Below are 19,838 nucleotides of genomic sequence, written 5' to 3'. Positions count from 1 at the left end.
CCTGGATAAATTGACAGAACTAGAAGTTGCAGAGAGTTTCAGGGAGAGCATTAGGGAACGATTGACAGTAATGGGAGAAAGAAATGCAGTAGAAGAAAAGTAGGTAGCTTTGAGAGATGAAATAGTGAAGGCAGCAGAGGATCAAGTAGGTAAAAAGTCAAGGGCTAATGGAAATCTTTGTGTAACAGAAGAGATACTGAATTGAATTAATGAAAGGAGAAAATATAAAAATGCAATAAATGAAGCAGACAATAAGGAATACAAACGTCTCAAAAATGAGATGGATGGGAAGCGCAAAAAGTGAGGATGTAGAGGTGTGTATCACTAGGGGTAAGGCAGATACAGCCTACAGTAAAATTGAAGAGACCTTTGGAGAAAAGAGAACCACTTGCTTGAATATCAAGAGCTCAGATGGCAACCGAGTTCTAAGCAAAGAAGGGAAAGCAGAAAGGTGGAAGAGGTATATAAAGGGTCTATACAGGGGCGATGTACTTGAGGACAATATTGGGGAGCAAGGAAGGTGCCTCCACGTGTGCAGTTTACTTACATGCTACACAGAAGAAAGTAAAATGCAGGCGCTCCCCGGAAACGTTGCCCAATCGGACAACGGCCAAACCTTCCACCACCGGAAACCAATGCAGTCATAAGCCAAAAACAAAAACAGGTCCACTTCAGTGTCAACCCTGACGATCGTCAGCCTGAACGTCGAGGGAATCACCAAGAATAAGTAAGATGTAATATCGCAACTATGCCAATCAGAAAAGTGGGACGTACTGTGCCTGCAAAAAAACGCATAGAGATGAAACAGCGAACAGACCCAATATCAAAGGAATGCGCTTGGTAGAAGCACCTCACAGAAGGTATGGGAGCGCAATATTTACCAGACCCGAGATGCTGCTCTCTTCCACGAGTAAGACAACCACCAACAACAATGAAGTGTTGGCGATAGAGAGTGAATCATTTACAATATGATCCGTACATAAACCCCCCAGCCAGAACTTACACACTTCAACGCCAGAAAGCTTCAACAACCAAAGGACACACTTCGTTGTGGGCGACTTTAACAGCCACAGCACCACCTGGGGCTACGACGAGACAGACGCCAATGGTCAGATGCTAGAACAATGGGCTGAGGCAAATAACCTCCCACTTCTCCACGACCCCAGCTCCCCTGCCCCTTCAACAGCAAAATTTGGAAGCGAGGTTACAATCCCGATATTTGCTTCGTCAGCCGGAACATCTACGACACCTGATGCAGTCCCAAAGACACAACATCTTTGTTAACAATTATCTTATCTTTGTAAACATTGTGAGAGGTATCTAGACGCTATATTCCTAGGGGCTTCAGACAACACTATATCCCAGGGCTCTCAAATTCCTCAAAGGACATCCTGGAGAAGTATCAAGTATTGTTCGCGGAAGACCCATTCAGCGACGAAATCATCACCTGTGGCACAGCTTTAATGTCAGCCCTCAGCCGGGCACGTGAGAAGAAGTGGATAGCAACCCTAGAAAGAATAGATATGTCACACAGTAGCAAAATAGCCTGGAACCTGATTAAGAAACTGGATGGTGACCCAAGGCTAAGCAAGGCCCCGACCAACATAACTCCAAACCAGGTGGCCAACCAACTCCTTCTAAGCGGCAAGTTCAACTCCAAACGTCAGAAAACTAAAACCACACGCTTACTGCCAACGGAAAACACCAACTTCCAGAAACCATTTAGCATGAGAGAGTTGAACAATGGCATAAATACCATGAAGAATGGGAAAGCCGCTGGGTTTGATGATATTTGCGTGGAACAGATTAGAAACTTCGGCCTTCGCACCAGGGACTGGATACTTGGACTTTTTAGCGTGTGCCGTGAAACCTTTCAAATCCCGAAACTGTAGAGGAAGTCAAAAGTGGTGGCTCTCCTTAAACCCGGGAAGGATCCAGAGTCTCCGAAGAGCTATAGACCCATAACCCTTCTCTACCACCTGTTTAAGCGCTATGAAAGATTGATCCTCAACAGAATAGAGAAGATCGTTGACTCGATGCTACTTCCACACCAAGCAGATTTTAGACCTGGAAAGTCTTGTACCAGTCAAATTCTGGCATTGACGGAACATATCGAGGATGGGTTTGAGAATAAACTAATCACCGGTCTGTCACTAGTCGACCTATGTTCCGCCTGCGATACAGTGGATCATCGGACACTACTGCATAAAACTTACGAGATCCTGAAAGACTACCACCTAGTTAAGATAATCGAATCCCTGCTCGAAAATAGACAGTTCTTCGTAATGCTTGAGGGGAAAAAGAGTCGATGGCGGAATCAGAAAAATGGGCTCGCCCAAGGGAGCGTGTTGGCGCCAATCCTATTCAACATACACTCCTGGAAATGGAAAAAAGAACACATTGACACCGGTGTGTCATACCCACCATACTTGCTCCAGACACTGCGAGAGGGCTGTACAAGCAATGATCACACGCACGTCACAGCGGACACACCAGGAACCGCGGTGTTGGCCGTCGAATGGCGCTAGCTGCGCAGCATTTGTGCACCGCCGCCGTCAGTGTCAGCCAGTTTGCCGTGGCATACGGAGCTCCATCGCAGTCTTTAACACTGGTAGCATGCCGCGACAGCGTCGACGTGAACTGTATGTGCAGTTGACGGACTTTGAGCGAGGGGGTATAATGGGCATGCGGGAGGCCGGGTGGACGTACTGCCGAATTACTCAACACGTGGGGCGTGAGGTCTCCACAGTACATCGATGTTGTCGCCAGTGGTCGGCGGAAGGTGCACGTGCCCGTCGACCTGGGACCGGACCGCAGCGATGCACGGATGCTCGCCAAGACCATAAGATCCTACGCAGTGCCGTAGGGGACCGCACCGCCAATTCCCAGCAAGTTAGGGACACTGTTGCCACTGTTGCCACTGTTGCTCCTGGGGTATCGGCGAGGACCATTCGCAACCGTCTCCATGAAGCTGGGCTACGGTCCCGCACACCGTTAGGCCGTCTTCCGCTCACGCCCCAACATCGTGCAGCCCACCTCCAGAGGTGTGGGGAGCGTACACTGACCGTACACCTGTGGTGATCGTCAAGGGGACACTGAATAGGCACGGTACATCCAAACCGTCATCGAACCCATCGTTCTACCATTCCTAGACCGGCAAGCGAACTTGCTGTTCCAACAGGACAATGCACGTCCGCATGTATCCCGTGCCACCCAACGTGCTCTAGAAGGTGTAAGTCAACTATCCTGGCCAGCAAGATCTCCGGATCTGTCCCCCATTGAGCATATTTGGGACTGGATGAAGCGTCGTCTCACGCGGTCTGCACGTCCAGCACGAATGCTGGTCCAACTGAGGCGCCAGGTGGAAATGGCATGGCAAGCCGTTCCACAGGACTACATCCAGCATCTCTACAATCGTCTCCATGGGAGAATAGCAGCCTGCATTGCTGCGAAAGGTGGATATACACTGTACTAGTGCCGACATTTTGCATGCTCTGTTGCCTGTGTCTATGTGCCTGTGATTCTGTCAGTGTGATCATGTGATGTATCTGACCCCAGGAATGTGTCAATAAAGTTTCCCCTTCCTGGAACAATGAATTAACGGTGTTCTTATTTCAATTTCCAGGAGTGTATATACAAATGACCAACCAACTCCAGACAAAACCAAAACTTTTGTATATGCAGACGACCTGGCAATAACAGTTCAAGGCAACAGGTTTGAAGCCATCGAGGAGAAACTAGAAACCGCCCTTTCTATAATGTCAACCTACTACAAAAAGAATTCTCTAAAACCCAATCCCTCCAAAACTCAAGTGAGTGCATTTCATCTGAATTCGAGGCAGGCAAAGTACAGACTCAATGTTACCTGGGATGGGACATTACTAGAACACACAGATACTCCCACCTACCTTGGCGTCGTGCTGGACGGAACATTGACATACAAATATCATTGCAAAAAACACTCAAAAAAGTAGAAGCACGAAATTCCCTAATAAGAAAGCTGTCCGACAGCAAATGGGGTACCAAACCTACCGTGGTCAGAACTTCAGCCCAAGCTTTGTGCTTCTCAACTGCTGAATATGCCTGCCCGGTATGGTGCAGATCCGCCCTAACGCAAAAAAGGTACATATTAGCTTGAATGAAACATGCAGGATAGTGACAGGCTGCATGAAACCTACGCCCATAGAAAATCTTTACAGGGCCGCAGGTTTGACAAACCCTGACTCACGTACGAAAGCCCATGAACATACTGAGAAGCTAAAACAAACCTTTGATGTTCGTCACTTAATATTTGGCCTAGAGTGTGGCCCCAGCAGACTCAAATCCAGACGCCGTTTCCTAAGTTGCGCCTTAGATGAGCCCCCCATCTACTATCCACTAAGGACCCACCAAGCGGCGTTTCAAACCTGGAGAATGCTTAACCGCATTAGAACTGGAGTGGCTCCTGTGAAATCTAATCTGATCAAATGGGGTTTATTGGACGAAAATGACGACAAATGCGACTGTGGTACTCGACAGGACATGGAACGTCTCCTACAATGCCCTGCCTGCCTGCACAGATACACCCTCGATTATCTATAGCTGCCTAAAGAAGAACCATTGGACAATGCCCAATATTGGGCAAACAAATTGTAGTTTCCGGACACGATAAAGTAAAAGTAAGAGGACAATATTATGGAAATGGAAGAGGAGGTAGATGAAGATGAAATTGGAGATATGATACTGCATGAATAGTTTGACAGAGTGTAAGGTGTCAGGCAAATCCAACACCTTCCATCAAAACCTTGACATGCTAAGCAAATCCAGTAGTATGTCACATAACTCCGAATAAATCGTGACATTAAATTAACCAAAGTAATACGAGTAACGAGTGAGCAAATGGAATACCACAGACTAACACAAGAATGCCTGAATGCATGTCATACCTTCCCACCGTGAGACAGACACAGTTCCGAGGGGAGAAATGAGGACAGAAGCCGAGAGCAGAACCATGTTAAGCTAGAAGGCCCTACGATAAGGGACGGACGGACACCCACGTCGCCAGCTAACTGCTACGTCCCCCCCCCCCCCCCCCAGCCGATATTAGAAGATAGAGCCCTCCAGAAGAACAGTATAGATCTTATGGTAACACTAAAGGGCCACACCAGCTGCAAGTTTTAATGTGAGACTTTTTCGCGTCTCTGTTACGTTTCAAACTTTAAAAACACTGCCCCACCACGAAAAGTATAACGTTTCTCAATGGATAGACAGAATTTTTGTAGGCGGAGCTTAAGGTTAACATTGAGACCCTGATTGGTCAGATGAAAACGCAGCCAGATAGTTTTTTTTTTTATTAAAACAACTTCGGTAAATTGTAGTAAGCAGAAGTCAGGAGTGAGATGCGTCGGAGACAGCGAGGTGAGCGGAGCTGTGCTGTCCGCCGCCCCCTGACAAACACCGACAAGGTAATGAACGCACGTGATGCCGCATAACAGCGCATAAAGCTTCACTCACAACTGCAGAAGTCTCATCTGTTACACCACCTTTTTGCGTAATACTAGAGACGATCGTCAATTAAAGCTCATGGTGTTCACATTTGTCACTTGAAGTAAAAATCTGAAACACGATGATTTTTCTGTTATATAGTTATTGAGAAGCCACATCAGCCACTGTAATTTACGACAAGTTAGATAAGTAATTAAAGGTAATTAAGGGTCGCTGTAGACCATTTTGATAGTTTTCTCTTTCGTGAAACTTAATTTAAACCTAGATTATAGATGTGATATGGCATAGGTCATCCTTCGATCCATTGTAGAACTTGGAAACCCATTCAGGGAATATTCGTTCACATTTTTGTTGAACGCAGTTGGTTTTCACCATCCTGTATTAAAACATGTCCTTTTATCAATAGTACAATTTATAAACAATGTTTTGTGAGTAGAATTAAATTTCCAGTGGTAAACTTCACTGCTTTTACGACGTTATTTTACCAGCTAACTAAAAATAGGAAAGCCTTGAACCCCTTCCACTAAATTTAGTTAATATTATGATTCTTTTACAGGGAGTGCAGTGGGGCTGACGCTGAAATCATTAAGTGTTGGGTTATATCATCGCTGGTCTCACTGAACTCTTCTGAATTCTACATGTCATGTGTGGTCTGGCGTCTCCGTACCAGCAACAGGTCCCAGGTTCAAATTAGTCAATTCCCGAAATAACACGTTCAGAGCGCCGTTGGCGAAAGTGGTAGGCAGACACGATATAGAACAAACAGACACCACGCAGAATGTTGGAAGAGCACTGAAAGACGTAAGTCGAAACAGGGCCCCTGGAGTAGGCAACATTCCATTATAACTAGTGATAGCCTTGGGAGATCCAGCCCTGACAAAGATTTACCATCTGGTGAGCAAGATGTATGAGACAGGAGAAATACCACCAGACTTGAAGAAGAATATAATAATTCCAATCCCAAAGAAAGCAGGTGTTGACATATGTGAAAATTACCGAACTATCGGTTTAATAAGCCACGGCTGCAAAATACTAACACGAATTCTTTACAGGCGAATGCAAAAACTGGTAGAAGCCAACTTCGAGGAAGATCAGTTTTGATTCCGTAGATATGTTGGAACACATGAGGCAATACTGACCCTACAACTTATCTCAGAAAATAGATTAAGGAAAGGCAAACCTACGTTTCTAGCATTTGTAGACTTAGAGAAAGCGTTTGACAATGCTGACTGGAATTCTGTCTTTCAAATTGAGAAGGAGGCAGCCGTAAAATACAGGGGGCGAAAGTCTATTTACAATTTGTACAGAAACCAGATGGCAGTTATAAGAGTCGAGGGGCATGAGAGAGAAGCAGTGGTTGGGAAGGGAGTGAGACAGGGTTGTAAGCTATCCCCAATGTTATTCAATCTGTATATTGAGCAAACAGTAAAGGAAACAAAAGAAACATTCTGGGTAGGAATTAAAATCCATGGAGAAGAAATAAAAATTTTGAGGTTTGCCAATGACATTTGAATTCTGTCAGAGTCAGCAAAGGACCCCGGAAGAGCTGCTGAAAAATAATGGACAGTGTCTTGAAAGAAGGATGTAAGATGAACATCAACAAAAGCAAAACGAGAGTAATGCAATGTAGTCGAATTAAATCCGGTGATGCTGAGGGTATTAGATTAGGAAATGGGATGCTTAAATTAGTAACTGAGTTTTGCTATTTAGGAAGTAAAATAACTGATGATGGTGAAAGTAAGGAGGATATAAAATGTGGACTGGCGATGGCAAGGAAAGCGTTTCTGAAGAAGAGAAATTTGTTAACATTGAGTATAGATTTAAGTGTCAGGAAGTATTTTCTGAAAGTATTTGTATCGACTGTAGCCATGTATGGGAGTGAAAGGTGGACGATAAATAGTTCAGACAAAAAGAGAATCAAAGATTTCGAAATGTGGTTCTACGGAAGAATGCTGAAGATTAGATTGATAGATCACATAACTAATGAGGAGGTATTGACTAGAACTGAAGAGAATAGACTTGACTAGAAGAAGGGATCGGTTGGTCGGACATATTCTGAGGCATCGAGTGATCACCGATTTAGTACTGGAGGGCAGTGCAGATGGTAAAAGTCGTAGAGCGAGACCAATAGACGAATACGCCGAACAGATTCAGAAGGATGTAGGTTGCAGTAGGTACTGGGAGATGAAGAAGCTTCCACAGGATAGATTAGCATGGAGAGCTGCATCAAATCAGTCTCTGGACTGAAGACCACAACAACAACATCAACAAAGGAATTGCAGCTAATTGTATACCAAGGATTTATAAGTCTAGGATATAACTCTTTAATTTCAATATTTTATCGAGAGGTGAATGCCTTTGTAAGCATTTTAAGAAAACTTGAGCCACTCATTCTTATTTATGTAAAAATCAGTAAACCACTCTGGGTTAAATACATTGGTCCTTTGAAGAAAAGAGACAGGAATTTGCCACATACCTGTACCCAGGACACAACCAATAATTTGCCCCACACATCTACCCAGTGCACATCATCTAACCACTCTCAGAAATAAATGTGTGGATAGACCCACTTCCCCGAACTGCAAAGACAGAAAGATCTTGGGAATACAAGATAACAGAAACACTGCTTATATTAACAGACAATACTCATCTGATGATAGCAATACCATGATAAGAAGTTAAAACGTACTTAAGGATTTCATGAGAGGGATAAAATACTCTTGAGGATGCATACAAAACTATTCCTTTTGAAGAACAAAATTGCAAAAGGCAACTGATGGATTGAGATCCATCTGAGATAGTTAGAAAACCATACGAGAAGAGCTAGTTATTAGCCTTCCTTGACTCAAAAAAGACAAAAGTCTATCTCTCACCTAAAGAAATACATACAATAACTTTAAATTCTGTTTATGTATAGGACGGTCGGAAACACCATGAAAAGCTTGTAAGGCTTGAAAGGAGTCTACTGGGGCAAATGTGTATGTGGCAGCCGAATATGATTTTATAAACGATGTATGTCTTTGACAGGCTTTATATCGCTGACTGTGTAAGACCGCACACCCAGAGATACTGCTTCCGGTCTGAGATTATTATAGTAAGAGATCGCTTGGCGCACAGTTGTAGGTAGCTGTCAGTGAGCGAAAGAGCAAGAAATAGGTAGTTTTTATGGTGTGCTATGTGAAGCCACCAAGTGTTACATTAATTTACGTATGTCAATATTTTTGAACTTGGAAGAAGTCTTCGTGCAAGCAAGGTAGAGACGTTAAATAATTACGATTTTGTTTTTGCCAGAGCTTTAGTATAGATGAGTTGGCTGGCAATTTGTAGTTATTGATTAATGCCAGAGTGTGGATAAACGGTTTTGATAAAAGACCGGTTAGATATTCCACTTTTGTAATGCTTCTAAGATTTGTTAACAGAGCTGTATGTAATTTGATAATTTGTATTTATGTGGATAAGTAAAGTTAGATAATGTTTGCTTTTTAAATATCATTGTTTGTGAATCAATTGTGAGTAATGTAACTTCAGTTGGAACATAATTTTGTTAAAAAAATTAATGTTAGTAATTCACCATAATCAGTACCGCCTCCTTGTCCAGGTTGCATATTTTTTTAAAGAAGTTGAATTTTGTTAAGTGTCCTTGTTTATCAGCCAGAAGAATTTCATGCTCATTTCAAAGTATTATGGCCTGCATTGCACACTGCTGAGCCTGTAACCTAATAATATTTTTTGTTTTTCATGAGAGACCAGAAGACATCGCGTTACTCCATTGTCGCTTTAGAGGTAAGACAATTCAATGTATTTGTAATGTGCACAGGGACCAACGTTAGTTTTAAACAGGGCCACATGATTCAGTGCCTAAGGGGCTGAATGTCTCTTGCAGTGACTGTATTTATTTATTCTTATTGGGAGCTGCATCGTCCAATCAATTCGTGTAAAGTTTTGATATCAATAGTACAGAGTGAGCATGAAACTTCCTGGCAGATTAAAACTGTGTGCCCGATCGAGACTCGAACTCGGGACCTTTGCCTTTCGCGGGCAAGTGCTCTGCCATCTGAGCTGCGAAGGAGAGCTTCTGTAAAGTTTGGAAGTAGGAGACGAGATACTGGCAGAAGTAAAACTGTGAGGAGCGGGCGTGAGTCGTGCTTCGGTATCTCAGATGGTAGAGCACTTGCCCGCGAAAGGCAAAGGTCCCGTGTTCGAGTCTCGGTCGGCACATCGTTTTAATATGCCAGGAAGTTTCATATCAGCGCACACTCCTCTGCAGAGTGAAAATCTCATTCCAGAGTGAGCATATTCTACACGATAATTCGAGTTCAGTACCCATACCACGGTTCAGATATTCATTCACCGTAATGGAAAGTTTTTTTCTCATTTTAAAAGAATGTTACAAGGTATTGCAGGGTAGGTAGTAGTGATAAAATATGGTACACTGCACAATTTCCGAGTTAATTAGTGTCGAAGTTAACCAATATGGCAGTTGCCCACGGCAAATCAAGAGGCCCACCACATATACAAAGCTTAGATGATAGCCTACGAGACTGCTCAGGCTATGGCTTGGATGCGATCCTTACTACTGGCCCACATCCAATTTTTGTATCACTCTCTTGTTCACTTTCAAGAAACCAAACGAAGAACGCATTTAACGACACCATCTCTGGCTGGCCACCTGAATTTCCATCCACAATGGCCTGATTGGCTGTTTCATAGCTAATTAACTGAGAAATGGAGAAATGTATCGAATATTTCTTAGCATGGCCTACCCTGCAACACCCTCACAAGCTTTATAGACTGTTTCTGACCACACTGTTTATCTAACGACATGAAAGCTCTGATATATACAAAAGTTAATTACATTACAAGCACTGTAAAGGAAAACATATTTATATCAATTATATAAACGTGCAAATGTATAACAACCAACAAGTCCTCTCCATGGTTGTTGTGTTTGTACATATGTAAATAGCAAAGAGAAACCACATATAATAAAGTTATCTCAAACAATACCAGGTAAGAACAGGACTGGAATGTTAGAAACTAACTAGAGCACTATGGCGAAGTATGTCTATGGTGAAAATTGTCAATAGTTTTTTAGTTGTAAATATTAATAAAATTATAAAAGTATAGTCAGTGGAATGCATAGATCCAACACAGATTCATGTGCTCAATTAGAAATGTTCAAGTAAGTACTGGGACAAAGGATGGTATGCTTCGCTACATAAATTCTTCATATGGTTTTTTAAAGTCACATTTTCAATGAGATTTCTAATGAAGAGAAGTTACTGACTATTTATAATGTATATAGTATAATAGCAATGCTTCAAAAATTGCCATTGGAACATATTCAAAGAAGATTTCTATTGCAATCATGGGAATAACTTATTCAAAATAACATATACAAGAGTAATGTTGGATGACTACATATTTCAAAATCTAACGTCAGAGTTTAATGCAAGAACAGTTTCCAAGTTCATACCTGTAGATTTTTAGGAGCCTAAAAACAGTAATATGAGACCTGTGTGGAATTTGAACAATCTTCTGTGATACTACTGACAGTATATGACAGCTAGGAAATTTCTCTTCACATTATATTCAGCTTTGAGATGCTTTTTTATTCATATTAGCATGGTGCACACAGATATACATGTCTCTGAAAATTAACAGTGATGTGATGTACCTTCAGTACGTATAATAAGTTTTTGATAGCTCATGACTTTACAGCTCAGGGTAAAATGTTACACTATTATAGCTCTTTATTTCAAAAAATACACGATCCGTGGAGACAATATTTAAAACGCCTGTTTAGTAAAATATGAGATGCAAAAATGTCATGTCACAAAATTCACGTAGAAGTGCTTTTGCTTAAGCTTTACAAAGAGAACGATAAATGATGCTGTGAGTAATGGCGGCAAGTGTTTATATGAACATCATGTCTAATATATGAATGAATAAACTGTAGTTTTCTCACTTACCTCATTCAAGTATGCGAAAAAATGTGTTCACAACTGGGGTCCAACCATGGAATCACCTACAGAAGAATTAAATTATCTCTTTATATAAGTGTATTCAAAACACACGCAGACCACTGTAAACGAACATGTAGACAACCACTGTGACCTCGTTCGCTGTAAGAGACAATGCTGTCTGCGCTGCGCTGGATTTCCGATTTGAAACACTTGGCACTTAACCAATATTAACTTAAGCTGTGCAGTGCCAATTACTAAATTTAGATTTACAGACTCTCGTTCGGATCATACAGCGGACACTGGCAGTTCCAAAACTTGACTGTAAAATAGACTACAGGTTGCACTAATAAACAATAAACGAATCAATACAAAAACATACAGCTCAGTGGACAGTGAACAGACCTTAAGCCTTAAGGAAAAGAGAATCAGGTACCCAACAAAATCACGTTATCTATGTAAATATTGGAATAACTAACAGTGATTATATATTCTAATGTGAATTTTATTTATATGTTAAGAACAGTTTATTTGAGAACAACCTAATGTAGGTATTATGTTATCTGCTGTTGATACAAATGTACACTAGTTTCATGTTTTCCACACCTGAGTACTCACTTGATGTCTCTTTGCAATGAAATCGACCTACCTTGAGCCCTGTAACTGCATACCACCCCATCACCCACGCTGTCTGGATCCCTACCTCTCTGCAAATGATGATCTCGTTGACGACCGATGTTTCCTTCCAATTTAGGGTCCAGTTCATCTAACGTCAAGTTGGAAATACATACGCCGACAGTTACGATTCAAAACATAAAAACTCATTAATCAAATTGTTCTAACCTACACACTAATGTGTGATTATTATCCCATACTCTAAGAAAAGTGCTTGATTTGATTAAGACTGTAATGTAAAGAACTTCGAAGAATTTAGTTATTTCTTTTCTAACAAAAAGATTTGAATACAAATGTATATTTGCGGCTCAAGGACACTATTTAAATTTCTTCGAATGCCTTATTCAACACTATAATTGTACTTTTAGTAATCCGTTTGACGTACGTGAACTTTGTCTAAAGCCTTATCTTTCTTTGTAGTGTTCAGTCCTGAGGTTGGTTTGCTGCGGTCATTGGTTTGAAACAGAACGCCATTCCACTATTCTGTCTGCCTTCCTCTTCATTTCCGAGTATATAGTGCATCCAATGTCATTCATACACTGTTGCATCTAAGATTGTCCCCAACAATGCCTTCCCTCAAAAACTCTTTCTGCTATTATTCTAGTGATGTTATTGTGTCTTAAAATGAGTCCTCCTAGTTTGTCTCTTCTTCTTTGGTTTCCTATACTCTCCCTAGCCTCTCTTCATTGGTAACTCTGTCTCTCGAACTGATATGCATCATCCTTCTGGGGTACCAAATCTCCAGGGCATCTATTTGTCTTCTTTTTCTGTTTTCTCATAGCCCACATTTCACACTCACAGAGCAACGCTTCAGACAGATCCTTTCATAACTCTTGTCCTTATTTCCAGACTGATGTTCTTGCTGGTGAAGTTGCTTATTAAATTAAACGCAGTTTTGACCTGTTGCATTCTGCTCACAATTTCTTTACTTATTCTACCATCCCTTGGAATGCTGCTTCACAAATATATAAATTCCTCTATCATTTCTAGCTTCTCTATTCCAATTCTAATCTCGGAAGTTCATATTCTTCTTCGGCCTTGCGTACCATGACTTATGTCTTTCGCCTTATTATTCTGTCATGATATTTGTTACAGCAAATTCTTGCTACTTTTCTGAGGACATTCTCTCGATCTGACCTCAGCAATATCTCCTGCGTAAGGCAATATACTTAGACTGCGCCCATCGATTTTGATCACTACGTCAGCAATTTCACGAACTTTATCTGTAGTTTCCAGGATGTCAGCACTGAGTGTAAGCGGAGAAACAACACAGCCTTGTTTCACACCTTTTGTGATTTTTGCTTCTTGTTTCCGATAAAAATTTCTAATCACAGCGTCTTAGTTCTTTAGACACTATATATCGTCAGCATGTCTTTCTAATTTAGATCTGTCTCCTTCAGCACTCTGAATATCTGTTGGCAGATAACATTATCAAGTGTCTCTTCCATGTGTAGAAAGGCAATTTCAGTTAATGTTAAAATACAACCAAAATTTCGAATAAAACAGATGTCTACTCAATTAAATGTAAGTAAAAAATAGCAATAAATAATGCTTATACATAAACGTCTGGTCGCAAGTGAACATCACTGTAGTTCCACTTTGCGAGCCTTGATTGGCTCGAAGATGACTGTTAACCCGAATGCGGTCACCAACTGAATAAATATCTATTAAATTCCTAATTCTGGTTGCCTTTTTGAATCATAATTCCATAAGAGTTGTTATCTTATAACATCCGGCACATTGGAAGTATGCAATAGTATTCAGCTGAATATTCTGTTACAATGAACATTATGTAATTAATTATGGTGTGCAAGGATTGATATTTACAGTGTCTTTCAAGACTCTTCGTAACGACTGAAGTCAGTCATATGTATACGGATGCTGAGAGCCAAGTCGCATTAATGAGCACTGAGTCCGCATGAGTCTAGGGATTGTATAACGCACCTTATCCTGAAAACGGAAAGAAATGTTACTGCTTGTGTAATAGCTCCTCATATAATCTCAATTAAGACGTATGAGGACTAGTAGCAGTTACGCTAAATGAACAATAAAAAAATGTACTAATAAAAGACAAAGGCTTTTAAAAACCTCTTATAAAACAATAACCTTTACTCTGTGAAGTTATAATATCTTTGAATACGTAAAACTCGATGTGAATTTGTTCGCTTCTTCCCCTTTTCTGCAGCAGCACAAAACGAAGGTATGTGCGTTAGTCGTAAAATGTTTGGCAATAACAAATGGATCGTTTTGTTCCAAAAGTGGGTTTTATTTTGTGAAATGATCAGTCATTCAGTTCTCCTCTATTAATTGTCGAAACATGTGACTTTGCGTTTTGATTTAGGTTGGAAGCGATTTACTTGGTGACGCAAGGCAGAGCGCCGTAGTCGCTCTATCGCTGATTACTTTTTCCTTTGAAAGTCGAAAGTGTGTCTTTACGTGATGTACGATTAACTTATTATACAGTAATTTCCATTTTTGTCTACTGACTACGTATACGTCATTAGTCAACAATGACCATCTCTGCCTTAATTTAATTTTCGTCTTTTAAGGCGGAAAGTTCAGTAAGTCCGACTTCATTAAAAATTTATATAATCAGCAGTAACAATAACTTTAATTGTTAAAATAATTTTGCCTTCTCCTTTTTTATCGTCCTTGAAGTGCTTCACGAATCCAAAATCCTACCAATTTAAATCTCGGGAATCACTTCGTACCTCCTTTGTACCTTTCTTTGTTCATCCATCTTCTGCGATTTCCCACTTTAGAGTTGTCCGTTTCTAAATGCAATTCACCATTCTCCAGTACGTCTGTATCCCACTTCTTTATACACCGATTCGCTTGAACTTCTGTCGTCGTTACTAAACTGTGAAACGTTTATATTTGATCCTGGCAACGTATCACAGTGAAATACCTGATTTCGAAGTCTCTTCCTCATCCTGATGTTATCCATCTGATATCTTCCTGTGTCTCTAAATGTATTCCAAGTGCATTTCCTGATTTCGTGAATTTTCAAAAGCATATTGATAAAACTAGCTCTCGGATCCGAATAAATGATAGCCTAAAATGAGCCTTAAATTAGTACCATCAGCCTAAAAGACATATAATAAATGCAATTTTCTGATCCTAGATTTACTTTTTTTCAACATTCATTCTGAGATCAATCTGCATCAAGTATTTTTCCTTTCTTTATTGGCACTTAACCATATAGTATGTGCCCAAAACCTAAACGTCATTTCAAAATGAAAATTGTTACAGCGTCGTGCATTCTTTGTCGCATATGTGAGTATACTGTGGATACTGGACGGTTTCTGGTAACAGAGTTTTTCACAAGTGGTGGATAATAATGAATGATGCTTAATTCTGTGTCTGACTGGCAATCGCAGTATTAGCTGCCAACTGGATCTAACGCTGTCCGTACCACCCAATAAAGTAATGAAATTCGTTTTTCGACACAACTTGCCATATACCTAATCCACAAAGCGACACATTAAATTTTTTCCTATTTTCATCTCGCAGTGAAACACCTTCCACTATCCACCCAGCGTCATCCTAAAAGTAATACACTGTAAACTTCTGTATGCCTTATCTGAAAATGAGAGACAAAATTCTTCATAGCATGTTCCAGAGAGCATTTGAACAATTCTTTTATCGAAATTATGTGGAACGAGTCAGTTTACAGGATATGTGCACAACATTAGTGATAACATAAATAAAAATATTATTTTTAATTCTACTAATGCAACTGTTCTTAAATCTAGTTTTCATCCTACATCTCATAAATTTAATATTGTTGGACAAACGATCAAGAACTATTGTTACTGCATATTGAACTTAATTTGAGCCACTTATAGCTTCAATAATAGGTGTGAAGGTAATTTTTTACTCTAGTGCTATTCTCTTCAAATTGTGGTGGATTATTTACGATGCGTTTCATTAGCGATTACGTATGAGATGGTGCAGTAAAAATGCCTAACTTGTTGAAGAAGTACCCACTTAACAACTACAGGCGAACGCAACATATTATTCTTATTGGTCACCTTTGTGCAAGCAATACTTTTCTCCTAAGTGATTTATTACCCCACAAAATTATTCCATAAGACATTACTGAGTTTAAATATACAAAATTAGTCAGGATGTTGACTCATTAGTTTCCAAGTCTGCCAATTACATGAAGAGCAAAAGTAGATGAACTTAGTTGCTTGAGGAGCTGAGTAATATTCTTCTTTCAGTCAAACATTAATATGTACATCAAAAATAGTTGAGCATTCCACCCTGTTTACTAGTATACTGGGTACCACTGAAGGTAAATGAAATATGTATGGAACGTAAGTCAACACAAAGAAAATAAAAGCAATGGAATTGTGAGGAGAAAAAGGATACAGATAATGCTCAATGGAGAAATATTAGAAATGTGCAAAGTTTAAATACTTAGTAGACAAGAGCACTGAAATTATAACCATGATAATAATGGCTAAAGAACCATCTTGTAAGAAAAGGAGAAGATTTCGGAAAAGGTTAATAAAATATTTTTTTATGGATTGCCCTTCTGTATGTGCTGAAATCTTGTGGAAGAGAGATCAAGACTGGAGGCTTTGGACATTTGAACATGGCAGAGGATGCAAAGCACATAACTAAAAATGAAAAGCTATTAAGGACAATGGACACAAATGTTAATTACTGAATGTAGTAAAATGAAGGAAAAGGAAATTGACTGAGCATATATTAAGAAAGGAGGAAAGGTTTATTAAAACATAGCACGGTATGCAGAAGGGAAAGGGAGGTGAGAGAGGAAGAGATTTCAGACACTGGATGGTGTGATGGACAGCAATATATACAGCATTATAAAGAAGGAAACAATGAAGCACAGGGAAAGGAGATACAACGGAACTGTTAGCATAGCAGGAAACGGATGGTGATAAACCGAGTTCACTGTCTCTGTTTACGTGCAACATCAACTATAACTCTGTTTGTTGTACAACGTTTTCCCAAAATTGAGTGGAAGTATGCAAAATATGTCAGCGGGTTGTTTTATTAGTTTTCAAGACTAGCAATGATACAAACAGCGCTCAATAAGTCTTTGGAAAACATCATTAATAATCTTTTCTGCAGATTTCTCTCTAATGGGACCTATTATAATGCTGGTATCATTTACAAAAAGTATTGATTCCACTTAATAAATGTAAAGTGGAATGTTGTTAACAGGCGTAAGGCCGGCCGCGGTGGTCTCGCGGTTAAGGCGCTCAGTCCGGAACCGCGTGACTGCTACGGTCGCAGGTTCGAATCCTGCCTCGGACATGGATGTGTGTGGTGTCCTTAGGTTAGTTAGGTTTAAGTAGTTCTAAGTTCTAGGGGACTGATGACCACAGATGTTAAGTCCCATAGTGCTCAGAGCCATTTGAACCATTTTTGAACAGGCGTAAGGAATGGGAGTGGATCCTGAATTGAATATTGGGCTCTCTTCAAGATAACCATCTCTCTGAGGGACTCTCGCCGTCCTTCAGAGTTGTATTGCTTAAGAAGACATCGACAGACATATCTGGGAACCTAATCCGTATGCTTGGACCTTCGTCAGCAATCTGAAAGTCGAGCATCTTGAGGAACGCTTTCCGGAAACCTAGGAGTATGGAGTCTGCCTGTTGCTCTTCGCTGATGGTTTCGTAGGATATCATATCTCAATAGGGCAAGCTGAGTTTCGTAAGAATGATGCTTCGTAAATCAGTGCTGATTTGTGGAAGGAGCTCTTTGGTATCAAGGAAATTTTTTATATTCCAAACTAAAATACGTTCAAGAATTATGCAGAACACCGATTATATGGATATTGATCTGTTATTTAGTGGCAATTGGTCATCACCAGTGGAAAGAGCAGGAGAAGTAGTTGAAATCAACAGGCTTATGCTAACTCCTGATGATTTGTTTTAAATTAACCGAAGTATAGCAACTAATGATAACACAAATTTAGTATACGATTGCTGAAGCCGAACAACAAATGCGAACACTTCCTTGTCTGGCCACAGTGGCTGCGGCTCTTAAGCAGCGCCAGTAATTTTAATCTAGGACACCAGATGTTGCTTCTATCTCCTTTACTGCAATGGTATGCTAAAAGTAGGGGATTTGGAGGCACTGTTTGGGTGCAGGAATACGTGGACAAAGCACACTGAGTACAAATGTTCAAATGTGTGTGAAATTGTATGGTACTTAACTGCTAAGTCCCTAAGCTTACACACTACGTAACCTAAATTATCCTAAGGACAAACACACACATACAACCATGCCCGAGGGAGGACTCGAACCTCCGCCGGCACCAGCCGCCGCACACTGCGTGATGGACTCTGTGTGATCCAGGGGTTACTTGTAATTCGCTTGTTTATGTGAGTCGGAAAGTTTAGCAATAATTACGGAGACAGATTTTGGTCACCGGACTGCCGCAGTGTTGAACTTTGTACAATCCGGTGCGGAAGAGTGGGTTTCTGGCTTAGCAGAAATTTTATAAGGTGGTAGATTTTAATTAAGAGACGCAACTCTGAATTTTAATGGTTTCTTGGTGATTATGTACAACTGCACCAAGCGGAAATAGCCGGAATTATTTGGTAAAAAACTACAGTTCAAATCCGAAAGGCAACCTCACAGTCACTGTTTATGTTGGACTAGATACTCACGTGTTCGCTCTGTATAATCGATGGTCGATACTTGTTGCCTGTGTTTTTAACTAAGCGGAACATCAGACAAATTCGCGGTCGCCCAGAGTCATTATTTACCCGTTTCCTATTTTTTAGTATCCACTGGCGTCAGAAGCAGAAACTTTGAGCTTGAGTCACAAAATCTTTCTCTGCTTCCAACATTGTTTTAATTATGCAGCATAATTTTCTGATTTCTGCTTGATAAGTATGTTTCTGCCCAATAACTTAAATTTCCTGAGAGAGTAACATGAGATACGCAAACAAGGGCCTTTGAAAGATCACAGCAGAAACCAGCAGGAGATATTTTGTTATTCAGTACTTTTAATATTTGGTGAGTCAAGGTGTAAATACTATTCGTAGTCAAGCGACCCCTTTGGAATATAAGCTATGATGTGCTACATAAACTTTTTCCACTAAAATGTCAGACTAAGATTCATCACTTACCGAATATTTTTGAAAAAAAGACGTCAGTAAGGAAACTGGATGACGATTATTTAAGTCGTGCTTGTCACCTTTATCGTGAAGAAGTTTGACAATGTCGTAATGTAATCTGTATGGAGAAATTCCTCTGTGCCAGTGATGTATTACATTAATCACAAAGGACATTATTTAATGAATTAGAACATCTTTCCTGAATTGTGTTTGAAATTCCATAAACACCAGGAGAGTTTTTAATATGTTTTAGAATTTTTAGAATTCTATTAATTACAGCGAACTTACAGTTGCTTAAAGTACAGTGGATCTCCTATTTTTGAATAGGATTATTGAAAAAATCGAATATGCTAGTATGTTGTTGTTGTTGTTGTGGTCTTCAGTCCTAAGACTGGTTTGATGCAGCTACATCCTTGTGTACCTGTTTAGTGTATTCATCTCTTGGTCTCCCTCTACGATTTTTACCCTCCACGCTGCCCTCCAATACTAAATTGGTGATCCCTTGATGCCTAAGAATATGCCCTACCAACCAATCCCTTCTTCTAGTCAAGTAGTGCCACTAACTCGTCTTCTCCCCAATTCTATTAAATACCTCCTCATTATTTATGTG

General features: G+C 40.3%; 1 protein-coding gene across 2 annotated transcripts in view; it reads right to left on the bottom strand.

The window, feature by feature from the left end:
* LOC126355818 (alpha-amylase 1-like) overlaps positions 1–11,635 on the bottom strand; it is a 124,693-nt gene extending 113,058 nt beyond the window's left edge. The window contains exon 1 of one of the 2 annotated variants that reach the window (XM_050006262.1): positions 11,457–11,635. The gene's annotated coding sequence lies outside the window, so the exon portion shown is untranslated. The remainder of the gene's footprint in view (positions 1–11,456) is intronic. The other variant, XM_050006263.1, reaches the window with a different exon arrangement.
* Between the last annotated feature and the right edge of the window lie 8,203 nt (positions 11,636–19,838).

Source organism: Schistocerca gregaria, chromosome 3, assembly GCF_023897955.1.
Source record: "Schistocerca gregaria isolate iqSchGreg1 chromosome 3, iqSchGreg1.2, whole genome shotgun sequence".
Taxonomy (NCBI): Eukaryota; Metazoa; Arthropoda; class Insecta; order Orthoptera; family Acrididae; genus Schistocerca; species Schistocerca gregaria.
The sequence above is the reverse complement of the archived record's forward strand: the minus strand, read 5'-3'. Positions and strand labels throughout refer to the sequence as shown.